General features: G+C 38.9%; 1 protein-coding gene and 1 pseudogene across 2 annotated transcripts in view; one reads left to right on the plus strand and one right to left on the minus strand.

Moving 5' to 3' along the window:
• PHF21A (PHD finger protein 21A) overlaps nucleotides 1–13583 on the minus strand; it is a 207114-nt gene extending 193531 nt beyond the window's left edge. Inside the window, exon 1 of the mRNA XM_023509461.1 lies at nucleotides 13357–13583. The gene's annotated coding sequence lies outside the window, so the exon portion shown is untranslated. The remainder of the gene's footprint in view (nucleotides 1–13356) is intronic.
• LOC100954753 lies at nucleotides 13–1217 on the plus strand (annotated as a pseudogene). The gene has a single exon (XR_152708.2). The product of XR_152708.2 is annotated as a 26S proteasome regulatory subunit 6A pseudogene (transcript).
• Nucleotides 13584–13883: the final 300 nt, after the last annotated feature.

Raw genomic sequence — 13883 nt, forward strand, 5'->3', positions numbered from 1 at the left:
AAAAAAAAAAAAAGATCATGAAGAGTGAAGTGTTACGAGTCACCCATGAACTCCAAGCCATGAAGGACAAGATCAAAGAGAACAGTGAGAAAATCAAAGTGAACAAGACCCTGCCATACTTTGTCTCCAACATTATTGAGCTATTAGATGTTGATCCAAATGACCAAGAAGAGAATGGTGCCAATATTGACCTGGACTCTCAGAGGAAGGGCAAGTGTGCAGTGATCAAAACCTCTACACAACAGACATACTTCCTGCCTGTAACTGGGTTGCTGGATGCTGAAAAGCTGAAGCCAGGAGACCTGATGAGTGTGAACAAAGACTCTGATCCCGGAGATCCTGCCCACAGAGTATGACTCACTGGTGAAGGCCATGGAGATGGATGAGAGGCCCACAGAGCAATACAATGACATCGGGAGCTTAGACAAGCAGATCCAGGAGCTGGTAGAAGCCATTGTCAGGACAAGGAACCACAAGGAGAAATTTAAGAATTTGGAGATCCAGCCTCCAAATTGGGTGCTAATGTACGCGCCTCCAGGGACAAGGAAAACTTCACTGGCCCGGGCCTGTGCTGCACAGACTAAGGCCACCTTCCTAAAGCTCGCTGGCCCCCAGCTGGTGCAGATGTTCACTGGGGATGGTGCCAAGTTGGTCCAGGACACCTTCACCTTGGCCAAGGAGAAAGCTCCATCTATTATTTTCATTGATGAGTTGGATGCCATTGGCACCAAGCGCTTTGACAGTGAGAAGGCGGGGGCGGGGGACCAGGAGGTACAAAGGACAATGCTGGAGCTTACCAACTGGATGGCTTCCAGCCCAACACACAAGTAAAGGTAATTGCAGGGTGGGCATCCTGGCCCTTGCCCTGTCCGCTCAGGCTGTCTGGACCGCAAGATCGAGTTCCCAATGCCTAATGAGGCCCAGGAGAGAATCATGCAGATCCACTCCCAAAAGATGAATGTCAGTCCTGACGTGAACTATGAAGAGCTGGCCCGCTGCACAGATGATTTCAATGGGGTCCAGTGCAAAGCTGTGTGTGTGGAGGCAGGCATGACCACACTACACAAGGGTGCAACAGTGCTCACCCACGAGGACTGCATGGAAGGGTATCCTGGAGGTGCAAGCCAAGAAGAAAGCCAACCTATAGTACTATGCCTAGGGGTCCCCCCGGCCTGCCCTTGGTTTCCTGGTGGTTAAAGTGTATAATAAAAGATGGTTTGGGGTCAAAAAATAATAAAAAATAAAATGTTACAAGTATATCTTGGTTTTAAAAACCTTACTTTAATTTTAAAACCTTTACTTTGAAAATGTCGAGTGAGTGAATGCTTCCTAACCACCAAGAACTCAGACTACCAGTTTTTAAAGTTATCTAAAAACAAAAATGGGGTGGTGCCTGTAGCTCAGTGGGGAGGGCGCTGGCCACATATACCAAGGCTGGCAGGTTTGAACCTGGACCCGGCCAGCTAAAAACAATGACAACCACAACAGAAAAACAGCTGGGCGTTGTGGCAGGTGTCTGTAGTCCCAGCTACTCGGGAGGCTGAAGCAAGAGAATCACTTAAGCCCAAGAGTTTGAGGTTGCTGTGAGCTGTTACAACATAGCACTCTACTGAACGTGAAAGCTTAAGACTCTGTTTCAAAAAATAAATAAAAATAAAATAAAATAAAAACACAATTGCTCTCTAAGCAGCTACCAAAATAAACTAGTAGAATTTAACTCTGAAACGACACCTCCTAAATTAAATTACTTGGACAGGACAGAAAACAATGTTGTCATTTTAAATGAATTTTTCTTTTAAGTTTTAAAAATAACAATGACCATTTCTAAGGCATTGGGTACAAATAAAAAGAATTTAAAATGCTTTCTGCCTCATAAGTAACAATCAGTCTAGGGCACTGTATGTTACCTACCTCTCTTCCTCCAATCTTACTCCCATTCCCACATGAGTCCTATGTTCAATGACAACCAAGTTTTGAAAATAGTTATCCCCCCAAAAAGCAAACTTCAGTAGAGTATTATGGTATAATTCTACTTCTTAAAAAATGCATATATGTATTACACATACATAACCATACAAGAAAAGTTTAAAAGCAGGATAGGAATGGGAAGACTAATTTTCTTTTTTTTTTTTTTTTTTTTGAGACAGAGCCTCAAGCTGTCCCCCTGGGTAGAGTGCCATGGCATTACAGCTCATAGCAACCTCCAACTCCTGGGCTCAAGCGAGTCTCCTGCCTCCGCCTCCCAAGTAGCTGGGACTACAGGCGCCCGCCACAACGCCCGGCTATTTTTTGGTTGCAGCCATCATTGTTGTTTGGCGGGTCCGGGCTGGGGATTCGAACCCGCCACCTTAGGTGTACGCGGCTGGCGCCTTAGCCGGTTGAGCTATAGGCGCCGAGCCCTAATTTTCTACTATATACAAATCTATATTGCTAAGTCTCTACTGGCTTTCATAACTCATATGCACTGCTTTTGTAATATTTCTTAAAAGAAAGGACATTTAAGCCAGGCACAGTAGCTCACACCTGTAATCCTAGCACTCTGGGAGGCTGAGGTGGGTGGAGCTTGAGCTCATGAGTTCAAGACCAACCTGAGCAAAAGCCAGACCCCGTCTCTACTAAAAATAGAAAAACTGAGGCAGGAGGATCGCTTGAGCCCAAGAGTTTGAGGTTGCTGTGAGCTATGACACCACAGCACTCTACCCAGAGCGACAGCTTGAGACTCTATCTCAAAAAAAAAAAAAAAAAGAAAGGACATTTATCTAACAGTCTAAAATATAAATAGTTATGTAAGGACCTGATGAAAACAGTGAATGTAAACAATCTGCACCTAATAAAATTTATAAAATAACCTATATACTAAAGTGCCCAACTTCCAATCGTTAAGAAATAGATATTAAACACCCTCCCCCATGCTAGGCACTGTACTTGGCAATGGGCATACAATGATGAACAAAACAGGCACTGTTCCAAAAGCCTTCACTCCATTCTATTCCAGTGCTTACTATTTCTAAAACACTGAACCCAACCCAACCAAAATCAACATGAAACAAGTCTCAGAATGACACATCATGGCTGTAGCCATTTCAGTAAATTGAAAACTTCTTTAGTAATTCATTTTCTAGGTTTCTATGGGAATTACATAGTTTGGTAAAGCAGTGTGGACACTTAAAAGCAGAGGCTCAGGACTCAAATCTAGGCTTGAATCCAAGTTGTATTTGTTACCTATGTGATCCCAAAAGGAAACCTCTACTTCTTCACTTATAAAATGGAGGTAGGATAATAATAATAAATCCTCAGAATATTGCTGAAAGGATTAAAATTAAGTGAGATCCTATGTGTAAAAAGCCTTAGCACTACACATAATAAACAGTATTATTGATAATAACAGATAACCCTAAGGTATAAAACCTATTCTTAACTTGATAAACATTTAAAATCTATATCCATGTCATTTCTTCAAAATGTATATGTCATTTCTCCAAAAACACATATGTATTTATGTAAGCTTATAAATTAATAAATAAAAATTAAATGTTTATATTTTAAAAATTAAAATTCATCAACATAAATGCTCATAATTCAAATTTTTCAATCCCGTAACAATACACCAGTACAGTCATGATACCTATCTGATAATATACACCCAAATGTATCATATATATTCTCAAGAACTATATACATTAAGAACTTGCTTATTCGCCAAAGTGAGACTCTATCTTTTAAAAAAAAAAAAAAAAGAAAAAGAACTCGTTTATTGTTTATTGGGGGCAAGGTGAATCACTAACTTTTTGGTTTATTTTGATTCTAATTTATGTATTTAAAATTTTACAATTCAATATCATTAACATGATATAGACAAATAACTTACAATCCACCCTCTTATTAGTGGTTAAAAATTCAACTTACAATATTTAAGTATTATCTCATCTAATATTTTAAATAGCATAATGAAGTAGGCGCTTACTATTATCCCCATTTTACTACTGGGAAAACTAAAGCCCAGCAAGGAAGACTTTCCCAATAATGTACAGCTAAGTGACAAGACTGAATTTTCGGCCAACTCTTCTGACACCATCACAACTTTTTCCTTCACAATGGTCTGAGACATTTCATAAAAAGAAAGAACTGTGCTCCATAGTTTAGGTGTGTCAGAGATCTCTAGAGTGAATACACAAAACTGCCCAGTTTTACTCTCCTTATTTCCAATTTTAGAATTTCAAGATTTAGACTATGTATAATAATAAAATATACAAAAGGAGAATTCATCCAAACATGGTATCTTCTATATCAGCCCATTAAATGCCAAAGACCATTTTTTCTCCTTATACTTAGGCTTTTGTATTTAACTTCTTTGTAACCATTAAATTCTTCATTTTAATATTACATCTTGCAAAGTCAAACAACTTATAAAGTACATCAGAGATTCCATAAATGTTTCATGTGTCTTAAAGAACCTATTTATTAATGTCTAATATACACACTAACAAATTTTTAAATTACAATATGAAGTGAGAAAAAGGCTAGTAATTATTCTAGCAGATTGGTCTGTTGTATAAATAAGTACTTAAAGAAATACTACTAAAGGCAGAATTTCGTTTTTTTTTTTTTTTTGCTGCTTTTGGCCAGGGTCAGGTTTGAACCCGCCACCCTATATGGGGCTGGTGCCCTACTCCTTGAGCCACAGGTGCCGCCCAAAGCAGAGTTTCTTAAATAAATTTAGCAGCCCCAAGCAACAATAATCCAAGAACTCCCCACAAGAGAAAAAGATAGAATAGATACTGACCAAGCAGGTAAGAAAGACACTTTCTGATTCTGCATACATTCAAACTAAGTCACATATATCTCAATTTATGCTTACATTTTCCAATATTCCCAGACATTCTTTTCCTATCTCAAATAGCTAAAAGGAAAAAGCCATGCAAATAAAAATATCCTACAAGTTTAAGAACCTAAAAGAAGTCAGTGTCCTAAAAGAGAAAATTAACGTAAAGACTTAAGATTTTTTTGAGCCTAACACTTTATTAGTAAGTATAACCCACGGATTTGAAACTGCATTTTCTTTCTGCTTACTGTCCTCCAATACATCAATCCTGTAACACTGAACTGCAGTAGACTGGTACATGCTTCTAAACACAACAGAATTCTTCCAAGGTTACATACACTGTAACACAAGGAGCATTATTGCAACATTTTATTTTCATCAATTAGTTTGGATATTCTACCAGTGCAAACCTTGCAAACAAAGAAATTTTCATTATCTTCCAAACTTTCTGAAGTCAACCAAACTTCAGGGGCTACAATTACTAGATGGGGAGAGCCAAATACCTGTCAGAATTCTGCTATTAGCTGGTTGTCTGATTTTGAGCATTTATGACTCAGGGAGAAACTAAGGTGCAAGGACATGGTAAGTACAGCAAAAACATTCTAAGGAATTGCCACTTCATTACCATAAGAAAAAAGGCTTAAGGTCTTGTTAGAACAGCTGGGCTTGGGATCAAATTATAATGCAAAAAGAAGAAAAATGTCAAGCATGCTATTTTTTCTAATAACAGTAACTACTGCTGTTGCTCCTAATTCCAAACATTTACTGAGCTCTTATGATGTGCCAAGCATTGTCACAGATTTTAACATTTAATCCCTCTGCAACAACCCTCTGATAATAGTTAATAAAGTAGTAGACTCCTCCACAAAGATGTAAATTTAATTTAAATGTTACAAATAAAACAAATTATTAGGGAAATCTCACTTTTCTCTGCCCCTCAGCCTGTATCTGAGTATTAAAATTTTCTAAAACATTGATTTTCAGATGTTCCAGTTAAAAGTGTGATATTCAAGATGTTGACAATTTTTACAGAAGAATAACAGAACTCCAGAATTAAATACTGACACAAAAAACCACCCATCCAACTTTAACTACATAGTAACTGCCCCCATTTAAAAAAACAAACAAGGAACACCATATAATATCAGGACTGACAACAAGAAGCTTCTAATGCCCACACTGGCAATCAATGAGGCTATAATTATAAAGACACCTGTATCATCATATACATAAAAATAATTTACAATTGCTAAGTTTATATATACACACACATACATACATATATATGTTATTTTACATGTACATCTTATAGTGTCTGTAAAAAATACAAAGTAATTTACAGTAAACTAAAATACTAGGTTGTTTCTGAAGACTCACTTTAGAATTTCATCAGCATAATAACCATAATATTAATAATCAAACTTTACTTAGCAGAAAGTTCTTAAAAGGCTTGGGAAGCAGTATATAAAATGGAGTAGACAAGAGGAAAAGGCTCCCCGTGCTGTTCAAATCAACTACAGGTCCCAGCATGCAATGCTCTAATCTGAAGTTAAGCAAAAGCTGCAGTGCATCCTGGGACTTGTAGTAAGTACACCACTTTACCCTATCACAGTAAGTTTCAAAAAGTCTGAACAATCCAGCACCATTTGACTGGATCTTATTATCAAGGTCTAGGCAAATTTAGACCTCATTTGTTCTCAGCTCTGACACGTCTTCTCTACCACATACTGGGAAAAGGATCAATTAATATTTAGACTGACATTTTCACATCAGGAAAAACACAGACAATAAGCATATACAAAATGATTACAAAGATTTGACATGACAGAAAATACAATTTTTAAAACAATTTTTTTAAGTTTGGTTGGATCCATTTTGACATTCTCTAAACCACTTCCCCGAAATGTTTTAATTGTTTCACCAGGTTTCCTTTTAACAGTTATTCAAGACACATTTTATAATTTTTCTTGAAGAAAATTCTCACAAGAAAAATTTTCCATATTCCAGTACTGTCAACTAGGAAATACATTTTTATAGTAATACTTACACACACACCCCATCCCATAAACAAACAAAAAATACTGAGGTTCTTCTGACAAGTCCTTACTCTGTATTTATGCCATCCACTTCTCACCCCTAATTTTCTACACACACCCTCTCTCTCTTCTGGAAAGAACACTTAGAAAAAGAACATTCCAAGTATAGGCCCATTAACCTCTTCTAAAAACACAAAAGGGTTTTTTAAGCTATCAATAACATGTCTTAACACAAGCTGATAAGTTTGAGCTGTAATTTATGTGTATACAGTTGCTATACACACTGATTTTCTGTAAGACTGTGGAAGGAGGCTGGGAAAGAACTCAATGCAATCTGCATTAGAAGGCCTAACACAGGTGGTGGGTTATTTTCAGGCAACAGCACCTTCACAAACATGCTGTGGAATATAGTCCAAGAAATTCCTAACAAGGAAAGATAAGCTGGCACACAAATTTAACACAATCCATCTAAAAATCACCTGCAACACATGCTACTACATTTCACCATAAAAGTGACAAGCTACTAAAGGATCTGAAGCTTCATCAATACAACATACTGTCCATAAGGCCAAAGACAGCAGTTGCCATGGTTACTATCACCCACTTTTATCAGGAAATTATTATTATTACCTCAAAGTTTTTGGTACTTATTTAAAATTTTTTTAAAAAGCAGTCTAGGGTTCTGTTAATTGAGTGAAAGAATCAACTACTGTTTGATTTGCAAGTATGATGCTTTAGAGATGCACATGGTTAACAATACTTGGATCTGCAGCAGAAAAAAAATCAATTCCTTTCTGCTGCTCCTTCTCCTCAAGTACTGACAGTTTGTATTCTCAATGCAGCCAAAACAATAAAACAAAACCCATCTTTTTGGCTTCTGTGTTTAAGTTTTTTTTCCCCCCTAGGCCCACAAACAGAGTCAAAATAAAGCCTAGATCATCAACCTGGTAGGCCCCATCCCTTTCCTATCTCCATATTACTGTTTCACTTTCTTGTCTTTTTAAAAAAGCAAAAAATATTTTCAGAGGTGATTCCAAAATATAGGAAAGAAGAGTTTCCTTCAACTGAGATTGGCTCACTCTTTTTAATGTAATAAAAATAAAAGGCAGGGGGAGAAGGAAGACTTGCAGAATACTGGAAGAAAAAAGCGGAGGGTAAACTGCCACACAAGACTCCGGTGTAAAAAAGTTGCTATAGAAAAGACCAAAGGATAACTGATCCTCACATACAAGCTCTGCAAGAGAACAGTTCACCATTACCCCAGCTTAAGAGTGAACTGACAGACCAGTAATAGAAAAATTTTTCATAAAAGTTTACTTCAACTTTCTCACGAAAGGTAACTATTCAAAAATATAATATGCAAGTAAGAATTATGACAGCCTACAAAATAGTATGGCCATATAAACACACAAAACATAAAAAGAAGAAAATCATATCCTATTTAAGAAATAATTATCTACAATATATTTAATGCAGTGTTAAAATATGACTTCTTTTTAAAAATTCCAAAGCAGCAAAAATATTCACCTGGTAAAGTTAATGTAATCAAAATGTTCTGCTATGAGCCTAAAGCATTCTTAGGCCTACAAAAGCCCGTGTACAAAAGTTCCTGAGAAGTCAACATAAATCATGAATATTTCCCAGCACAAAATAATATGAAAATTCAAACATGTTTTAAGAAATCAGTTCTGAATATAGATATAAAAGAGTTCTGTCAAAGGTCAGAGACCTAAAACTTTAATCCCTTTGAATAGTAATTAAACACAAAAGGCTTCAGCAATAAAACACTAAGATACAAAATTTAAAAGCACATTAATATAATCTTAACTTCAGCATCTCTTCACAAAAAGCTTTAATATTCACTGTCTGTGAAAAAGTTAATACCACCCTGAGAGGTTTCATTTTTACTTCAACAGCTAAATGTTTTTCTCACCCTTCGCAGAAGCAAGTTTCTACATTTACTTTCTAATTGAGGGTATATCACAAAGAACGGTCACTTCTCAGATACTACAGTTTTGGATTTGCTCACAAACACAAGGATTCCAAATTATCTGTATTTTATTTTTTAAAATTTTTTATTCTAAATTTGTGAGCAGAGTCTATTAAGAAAGCCATAACTTTAAACTTTCAAGTTATTGCTACATAAAAATATTTCAGTGTGCTTCTCCAGATTTGAATAGTCATTTCCTCATGCATCCTTCTAATATAGGAAAACAAAAATTATACACACATATATCAAATACTAATCCATACAGATATGTATCTTTTTCACTGTGCAATAAGCTTGAAAGCTTTCAGCATTAAGAATTTTTCAGAAAGTTAGCAGAGTCAATCAAAACAATCAAAACTTTAATGGTGACATGTTACTCTGTGTATTAATAAAAAAAATCTATAGAAAAATACTGGAACTTAGACATCCACCAATATCTACTACTACCCCATCAATGGAGAAATGAAGAAAAACTTTTAATAGGGGATACACACTTCACAGCATCTTGCAAAGGAAAAACAATCTTTTTTTTTTTTAAACCTATGGGAAACTGACTAGGCAGCATTTGTTAAACAAAGCTTCAAAACTTTAAGGAATATATTTTCAGTAACCATAGCAGTATTTAAAAAACAAAAACTAATAAAGTGTCCAGGGGTACTTTTAATGCATTAATTTCCTAACTGTGGGGAAAGTTAGCATTTTAAGACAAGAAGCTTCTGTCCATGTATTAATTAGTTACCCATCTTAACAGCTTATCTGCATGGATTCTGACAATTTACAAAGAACTGTTACATGTATTATTTCATTTGATCTGAGAAAAAAGTATAGTATTATGCCTAAAAAAAAAAAACAAAATTCAAAGCAGGTTCATCACATTCTCTAACATTCCTAAGTTTTTTACAACTTTGATACGAAACTTTATAAGCAACCACAGTAGCATATTTCCAGTGATAATCAATTCACCTAACACTAACTGGGTTTCAAAGGACCATCTGCAGTAAATGCTCTGACACTGTTAAAATAGCTACTTTCATCTTTCTGCAGTTTTTGTTAAGTGTTACTAATTGACATATCAGCAATGACCTATATCCACAGATAAAACTTTACTTATAGCTCAAGAATTTGGTCTTGGGAAGCCAACTTACTTATGTACTATAAAGCAGAGTATATCTACACTAGAATTACTGTCCATAGATTGGAGGAGGGGAAAAAAGTTAAGCCCAAAATTTTTTCCATACAACATCTCAATTACCCTATATCCTATTTGTATTACTATTACAGAGATAACACAAAGCTTAAAGTCCTAAATCATACCAACCACTTTTATTTGTAGCAATTACAATTTCTTAAAATATGTATTCAACACCCCTATTATCAATACAAGACTACTTCCCCTTCAAAATAGAGTAATTCTAACAATGCCCTATACCTGAGTCCAGTATCCTTAAACTATCCACATTAAAAAGTCTACTTTTTATAGTATTGTATAGGTAAAATGCAGTCAGAGATTTCACTTTCAAATAGCAAATGTAATTTATGAATGAAATTTTTAAATGGACTTACTCAAAATCTTTCTGGAACTTTAAGGTGTTAATCCTGTTGCTTAGGTGAAACTAAGTAAAGCTATAATAAATAGTAAGACCCTTAAAATCAAAAATTTCCTTTATCTTGCTGTAGCACCTCCTGCTGGATAGCATTTAGAGATCTTCATGTAAGCAGAAGAAGAGTATTTCATAGGCAGCTTCTTCCAGATAACTGAATAGAAAAAAGAATGGACTCTTCAAAGCTAAAAGTAATAGGACCCCGTCCATCACTTATACCTCTTAAAAATAAAAATTAGTATAGGTAGGTGTCTGATAACTATTCCAGTTCCATAAAGACTTGCCTGAGTCCAAAGTGCAACATGTCTGGCAAAATTATCTTAAAACTAACAGTAAAAGCCTTCAGGAACACTCAAGCAAAAGACTTTCTTTGGAGCAGCCAAGCAATGCCAGTCAAAATGCAAATACTGTTACCAAAAAGCAAAAAACTGATGTAAAAAAAAAGAAAGAAAGAAAGAAAGAAAAACCTAGATATTTTTAACATGTTAGCCAGATGTTTGTGTTTTGAGAATTTTCTACAGTATTACTATACTCTTCACTTAAGGATATCAATAGAAGTTTTAAGTACAGAAATTTTTTTGATAAACTTCCATATAACTGCACACAAAAATTTCCTTTACTATCAAAAGTTAATGTCCTAGGATTTCAAAATGCATTCTTTTTAATGGCCCTTAATAAACTAATTTGAAGCCCACAGTGTAGATTACATATACACAAAGACAAAAGAAAATAAAGAACTTACCAAAATTAAAATGAATAGTATTCCCAATAAAAATGTAGTAACAATTTCCAACAATGCTGTAAACCAAGTAAATTGTGAAACTTAAAAAAGCAGGGAGGGGGCTCATCTTCAGAATCCCAAAGAAAAGCTGACCTATTTATTTCTACTGCCCAAATGTGAGTGAACATCAGATATAAACAAATAACATAAACACTAAAAACTATGTTTACATGTTTTAGCCCCAACTTCAGCACCCTTACCAGGCCTCAATAAAACTACAGATGTTGATGAGTTTCCTCATAAAAAGGAGATATTCCTGCCCCTCACCCTAAAAAACCCTTATGAGTGTGCCTATGAAAAGGCTTCCTTCCTAGAGTGCACAATTGCTTTAAAAAAAAAAAAAACTTTCATCAACCCAAATTAATCTGATTCTAATATTCAGCTATCAATTATTAATATACAAATGTTCTTTCTCTCTCTAACTTCCCCAGCTCCAGCTTCTACATTCCTGACACCGACTATTAAGAAAAATGCACAACTTGCACCCTAGCTATGGGGCAAATCTTTGAAATCCGAAACACAGCCACAAAGTTCACTGTCAAGGCCAGTGCTGAGGCCCACATACGCCCGGACCTTAACTTACATTTGAAATTCTAGAAATCCATACTCTCGAAGACATCATTTAAAAACAACACAATGTGGACGTGCAGAGTGAGATCCTCTACTTCAAGACCTAAACAAAGAATATTTCAACATATGACCGGAATATGATGACACCAGATTCACCAATGAAAACAAAACCTGCCTACCATTAGCAGTCGTACCCTCATCTCAACAACTCAACTACTTAGAAATCACTCTCAGCACATCTGCACCCCACAACCGGCCTGTGGCCTTCTCCGGGGGTGCAAACCAGCGACAAAGTTGAAAGGAGACATTCTCCCCCGGTGCCCAATCTCGATACCAACCCCTCCCCTACCAGGGCCACCTTGCTGCTACCCACCATCGCGAACGTGGTCAGGGGAAAAAAAAGAAATCCTAACAGCACCGCTCAGCAGAATAAAGAGACCAAAGAGAGGATGACGAGAAGTGTTGGGAACTGCGTGCACGGCGGGGCTGGACCAAACGGAAAGAGTCCCACTCCGCGCGCCCCTCCCCCCGGCGGGGGCGCGGGCGGGGGAGGGGCGGCCGCGGCCCCTCTCCGAGCGGCCTGTCCGCCCCGGCCCGCGCGGGGTCCCGGGGGCGCCCTGCGGCCGCCAGCGGCGGGGGCGAATGAGGGAGGGCCGGCCCCGAGGTGAGGGGTGCAGGCAGACTCTCCAGAATAACAAGTTGCAGAAGAAGAAGAATAAGCGGAATTTCCCCAACGCTGCTCCGGCCACCCAAGACAAATGCACCAACACACACACACACACACACACACTTGGGCCCGGCAGCGTCAGCAGCCGCAGCTTTTTTTTTTTTAATTCAGATCCCTCAGTCTCCAAACAAGATGGTTTTCCAAAAAAAATTTTTTTAAAATAAATAAATAATCATAATAAAAACTTCCCCCCGATAGCATCCCGGGGTGGGGTGGGGGGTAAAAGAGCCAAAGGTACCATCCCAGGGCCGAGGGAGAGCCATAAGGGCGGGCGAGGTTCCGCGCCCCCCGCCCCCGCCCGCGGCCCCCAGCCTGGCCCCCCGCCGGGACAATGTGACGCCCCCTCCAGCCACCCCCGGCACGCCGCCTCTGTCACCAGCTCCGGCCCAGCACTCAGCGCCCAGGCTCCCGAGGCTGCTCATAAACTTACTTCCAATTTATCCTGGGGAGGGGTGGAGGGCAGAGGGGAGGAAGGGGGTAGCCACGGTTTTCCCATTGTCTTTAGGGGGGGGAGGAATGAGAAGGGCACACAGGGGGGCGCCCCGAAGGGGAAGTTATTGCTCAAATCTCAAGTTGACTGAGGGGTCCAGACGAGAACACCCCCCTTTCCCTCCTCCCTCCCACACACCCCTCCCCTCCCCCTACATCTCCCCACAACAAACTCTAAGCAAGCAGCCCCAGTTCCTCCCAGAGACAAACACCAGAGACAAGACAGAGGAAGAGAGGGAGAGAGGGAGAGGGGGAAGGGAGAGGGAGGGGAAATAGAGCTACTCCAGAAAAAAGAGAGAGAAGAGTGAGAAGAGAGAATGGAAAAGCTGGGATACTGCACCCTCCTGCTGCTGGCTGGCTGTCCCCCCTGGCAGCTGGAGGCAGGAACTCTGAGCAGGAGAAGCAGGAGGAGGAGGAGGAGGGAACTCTTCTTCATGGGGAGGGAGGGAAGAAGCTGGAGCTGCTGCTGCTGCTTCTGCTGCTGCTCTGGGCCTCTCGCACTTTTTAGATATTAGTGTATTAAGATGGTAGGTTGTTCCCTTCTCCCTCCTCCTCCTCCTCCTCCTCCTCTCCTCTCCTCTCCCTCTCTCTCCCTCTCTCACTCACTCTCTCCTCTCTCTCTGGGCTGTTTCTTTCCTCCTCTTCCCCAAGCAAAGGGGGGGTGGGGAGGAGGGGGGTGGGGGGAGGAACTGGATCCTCCTCCTCCTCCAGGAGAGACACACTCAGGCCTCGGGCCGGAATAGGGAGGGGGGAATCAGAGCAGCAGGAGAGAAACTGTGGGAGACAAACAAGCCCAACTCTTCATCCTCCTCCTCCTCCTCTCAGCAGCAGCAGCGAGCACCACCAGCCCATTCACCACCCGGCCCC

Source organism: Otolemur garnettii, unplaced genomic scaffold (genome assembly GCF_000181295.1).
Source record: "Otolemur garnettii isolate 467f Iridium unplaced genomic scaffold, OtoGar3 scaffold00001, whole genome shotgun sequence".
NCBI lineage: Eukaryota > Metazoa > Chordata > Mammalia > Primates > Galagidae > Otolemur > Otolemur garnettii.